Raw genomic sequence first — 5462 nt, 5'->3', positions numbered from 1 at the left:
ATACAGGAGTGCTGCTGTAAATGTGCCAGGGATCAGGACTTCCCTTTGCAATATATCACACTTTTCTAGGGAGGTTTCCAAATATTATATAATGGATGCTCACCCACGTACCATGTTCGTTCGATGTTAACCCAATGATTGCCATTGCTTTGTATCACGGTAGCACATAAAATGTCGTATCACTGGATATGTTCTCCTTGACTTATACATTGTCTTCTGTCAAGAAAAGACACGTTGTTTTGGGTGCAACTGGAGACGGTCGAATGGGAGTTGTTCAACCGATTTGGCCGTTGTCTTGTTAATAGATTACGTGAATGAGCCATGTAGTCCTATTTTGCATCTTTCTTTTATTCATCTGTGTTTTTTATTCAAACTTGTTGAACTTTATTAATAAAGATGGTCGTGTGCATCATTACGATACAGAGGCTGGGTCTTTTCTATTTTCAAAAGAAAATACCCGTAGGTGTTGGACAATTAAATTAGATCTGGTTCGGAAGGACTTATCTTCTCATCTATTTTTAGGTTGACTCCTTTGTTATTGATACCTAAAAACAATAGGATCAATGCATAAGTTCGGTTGCAGCATAGAGAAATACAAAAGGTATATCTTTAAGCATTATGTGCTTGACATAATTGTCATAAAAATAAATAAAATCAAGAGCCCGTGGTTGATGAATTTTCTGTTAAAATTATTTTCATAGCTTTCCTCTGATTTCTGCTTTTTTTAGTTGCATAGTTGTCCTCAGATTTCTGTTTGAATGGTCATTGTGGGTGGTGTGGTGGCTTCCCCTCCTGAATTTCCCTTGGACAAGATAGAACGAAAACATCAACAATTTTAACAATATCATTAAAAAAATGGTTACCTGCTCAGAGACATAAAATCCAATCATCAACGTCAAAATGATAATCCCTCCATCCAATTTAATGGAAGCTCCAGTTTTGCCTTAAATCAAAGTTCCTTTAATTTTGACAAGTATTAATATCTACCACATCAAATAATACAGTATGTGCTTTTGTGTTGCAAATATTGATATACAGAAGTTTGACCTAGGATAAAGTCAGAATTTCGATTAACCTCAAATGGACAAGGCATTTGTCTCATAAAAAAATACATGCATTTTTATAAACGTCTACGCTTGAAATTAATAGGAGATACAAAACTACAACACTGCAGACACATTAACAAAGTAGCCTGCTTATTAATAACACAGAGGGTTCATGCGCAAGTATATATTGTTTATATTAGTATTGTCTGGTTCGGCATGTGCAACATATTGTTTATATTAGTATTGTCTGGTTCGGCATGTGCAACATATTGTTTATATAAGTGCAACAAATTGTTTATATTAGTATTGTCTGGTTTGGCATGCAAACCTTCAATAGGTAGACCTCATTCTTTTTTGTTTGAATAAATGTATCATTCCATCTATCTATATCTAATATAATACGAACGTCCAGATGTCTTGGGCTTAGCAATAAGCCTCTTTCCTCCTCCACAAGAAAAGAAGCCTGGATTTCCTCCTCCTTCGGTCGACGCTGCCACTTGTCCATCCCATCTTGGATGGCCTTTGGGCCGTGGTGGTACGAAGGACCTCGCCCTCTCCCACCGGCAGCAGGGACCCAACTCTAGTTCTTGTTATGTCCAGTGTCTTGGTTGGGGCTGTCTGGCAGCAGCCATGTCCCTCAGCAGGAATAATGTCTCCCACACTCGATCACCGTCCGGATGGTTCGGCTAGCGTTGTTGAAGGGCGTGTGGAGGTGTGTCTTCGTCGGATCTCATGGATTCGATCCATGCTGGTGTTCAGTGGATCTGTTTCGATCCGTTCTTCACTCGTCTTCGTTTGGGTGTTTCAGGTTGGTTCCTTCCGATCTATGAGTCTCTTCACGGTGATGGTTGCTACTTTGGTGCGTTGGTCCGTGGGGCCTAAGCACGATGATTTCTCGATTGTCTATTACAACAAGGTTTTCACGGCTCCCATGAGGATGGGTGACGACGATGGGGTGCTTCGGTTCGCACTAGTGCTTGTAGTCGTCAATAAGTAGTCCATGGACCTGGTTATAATATTTTGATATCTCTGGAGTCCTTTGTACTGTCATGATTGATTATAAATAGAGCGGATGTTTCTCCGGCAAAAAGACAAGATGTCTTGGGCTTGGTCTCGCTCGGTACACCTATAAATCCATCAAAATCAATAATAACACAAAAGAGTGACCATTGCCACCACAGGTATTTCCCTTGAATAAAGATAATATTAAATTTGAAATTATCATGAAAACTAAAACTGTTAACTTGCTGGGAGAAAGAAAATCCAACCATCAACCTCAACATGAAATATAGGTTGACGAAATACAGAACCAAATTCTAGAAAGAGCTACGCTCATTTAATATAAGGTATAAAAATGACAATACAGGCATGTTTAACAAGGCAGCCTGCTTATGAACAACACAAATAGTTCATCCGCACATACAAATAAACCTATTGTAGCTCAGGTATACATGCAACATATGGTGTCCATTAGTACAGTTGCCAGCTTTTCATGGGTGGATCTCAATTATTGATAAGGGGCCCAGCTTTTCATGGGTAGATCTTGTAATCGTCGCTGAATCCAGCATTGGAAAAGATTCTCTTCCACTCGCTCTCGTCCCGTTCAACCCCGTTGGTGCACAGCGCGAACATGTCCTGCATGGCTTCCATCTCGCCGAGCAGAGACCCTCTTACCATGTCTATGATTATCACCTTCCCTCCAGCACTCCTCACGGGGATGGCTTCCTTGCAACATTGAAGTATCTTGACGCAGTCGTCATGGCCCCAGTCATGCAGGTTGTCGTCGCCGGCGGCGGTGGCCTGGCTGACAGACTGAGGAAGGTCTAGCACGGTGCACTTGATGCGCCGGATCGCCCTGGCGACCACCCGCGTGCCAGCGCCTTGCTGGCGCCGACATCGACGAGGGAGCTCACGCTGCGGAAGATGCGGCCCTTCCCAACAATAATGACCTCCAGGAAGAGCTCGCTGTCGGCGGTCATGGCATCCTCAGGACACTGGAAAAATATCCTGTGGAGCTTACGCTCATGGACACCCTCTTATCTAGCCATCCAATTCTACATCGCGTTTCGTGCAAGTACTTTTCTCTTCTTTGTTTCTCCAATATAGTTTAACATATGAATTTCAAACTTTTCAGCACAACAAAACATTCTTACTAGAATATGGGAAAAACTTTCAGATTTTTTCGCGCATCATAAATACTAAAGATAAGTTTTTTTTATTAAAAAAATCGCATTTAATTTCTATATTTTGGATGTAAATGCCCGTGGCGCTGAGCAGCGCGATCATGCGCCGGAGGTCGGCAACCTTGGCCGGGTGCACCTTGGCGACATTTTGACACAGTGAGTGTCGGTTAAGGAATTCCTCGGCACACCGCATGTCCGGACATGGTTTTTCTATTTGGTTTCCTTTTTTTATTTTAGTTTCTATTTGAAAATAGTTTGAATACAAAATTTAAATAGATACTATACTTATATTTTTTAAACGTTGACTATGCATTAAAAAAAAGGTTAACATATTGTAAAACATGGGTACACAAAAGTTAAAAAATTGTTTGGGACATTCAGAGAAAATGTTCGTGACATTTTGAAAATATTCGCATGTTTCATGTTTGGTGATTTAAAAAAAATATTTTTCTTGATAAGAGAATTTTTTTTCGTACCATTCATATAAATGTTTGGATGATCAAACAAATTGTTACGTACCATTCAAATAAATTTTTGAAATATTTAAAAAATGTTCACATGTTTCAAAAAACCCATGATATATTTGAAAAACTATACAAAATGCTTCATACCATCAAAAAAAGTTCGTGACTCTTAAAATTGTTCTAACACTTAAGAATGTTTTGCTCGTTAAAATTATCTCCGGCCCTGGCAAGACTTATACTCCCATCATAGTAAGCGATATGCAGCCCTGGCGTGTAACATAATGCACATCATTTGCAGTAAGTTTGGTCTAAGCATTCTTATTCCTCATGAAAACGATGGATTTGTTTCACTGTGGAGTAGATCCCATGGCGATTCCATGTGTAAGCTGTGGGGTCAGCTGACCCCACAACTTTTTTTTATTGCAAGCTTAGTTTTATTCATATTTGTGCAAAAAATTAGGACATTCTAGGTAGATTAGTGCACTTGAACCCACCGATTTTTATTGCTGGCATTGCCGCTGGAGTAGACCACTTACGTACTCCTCCCTAGGTACAGACGGCATGTGAATCCTATGTCGTGCCGATGGGACTTTCTGTTCCCCGCTCATTGTGGCAAATTGTCCCAGAACTCCCACAAATATTTAGGTAGGCACCGCTTAATATACGCTCGCTCACTCACGGCTCTAGAGTGCTCACTCGCTCTGTTTATTCCCTCTTGGCGCTCACTTCTTTAGTTTTCCTGCATCGTCACAAAAATAAGAGATGACTCAGGAAAAATGGCCATTGGTTTTCTCATTTTTTAAAAAAAATACATGAATTCAAAAAAAAATCATAACTTTTTAAAAAGTTCAAGCATTTCAAAGTTTTCACAATTTTGAAATTGTGCAAAACGTTCATGGGTTTTAAAAATTGCTCGCAAATGAGAAAAACGTCTGTAAATTAATAAAATAAATTAATGAATTTTTAGAAAATTGGATAATTCTTTGAATTGTTCAAGTTACTAAAGAAATCATGAAATTCAAAAAGTTGGCTAATTCGAAGTAATATTCAGTAAAATGAAAAAAATCATAAATTCAAAAAATATTCATGAATTTAACAAGGCTTCATGGATTTGGAAAATGTTCACAAATTTTATTTTTTAATGAATTTGAAAAATATTAAGTAAACGTAAAATATTCACGTATTTGAAAAAAATCATGGATTTTCAAAATGACAGTAGATTTTGCAAATGGTCATGCGAAAATATAATAAAAGTATAGAAATGATAAATCTCGAACTTTTTCATGGAAACTTCAGTTCACGTGATTGGCAAACATGGCAATTTTCTAGCAAAAAAAAAAAAACAAACTGGGACAAAGTTGGCATGTTCTAACAACTAAAGTTGCCACCTCGCATCAACTAAAGTTGCCATGAAAAAATGCTATGGGTGACATGCTTAAAAACAAAAGTTCGGGATTTATCGGGGGTCCTAAAAGTACATATAATAAAAATACAACAACAGAAAAGGGAAGAAAAAACACTGGAAAATTATCATGAAAAATTCTAGAATGTTCACAAAAATGGCTGAAAGAGTACCTACAATTCCACGGGCACGGTTATTAACTATGAGGGGGAATAGGATTTACCTACAGCTCGCTCGCCCAAACCGGCTCATTGGCAATTTCAGGCCTCCTTTGGTTCATAGGATAGGAATATTGTAGGAATATGAATTTCATAGGAAGTAAGATGACATGCATCTCAATTCCTATAAAGAAAGAGATGTCATTTGA

The 5462-nt window shown here is 38.5% G+C and overlaps 1 pseudogene; it reads right to left on the bottom strand.

The window, feature by feature from the left end:
• Window positions 1–2536: 2536 nt before the first annotated feature.
• LOC125516357 lies at window positions 2537–3422 on the bottom strand (annotated as a pseudogene).
• Window positions 3423–5462: the final 2040 nt, after the last annotated feature.

This window comes from Triticum urartu, chromosome 6 (assembly GCF_003073215.2).
Source record: "Triticum urartu cultivar G1812 chromosome 6, Tu2.1, whole genome shotgun sequence".
Taxonomy (NCBI): Eukaryota; Viridiplantae; Streptophyta; class Magnoliopsida; order Poales; family Poaceae; genus Triticum; species Triticum urartu.
Note: the sequence above shows the minus strand (reverse complement) of the source record. Positions and strands in the feature narration are given on the sequence as shown.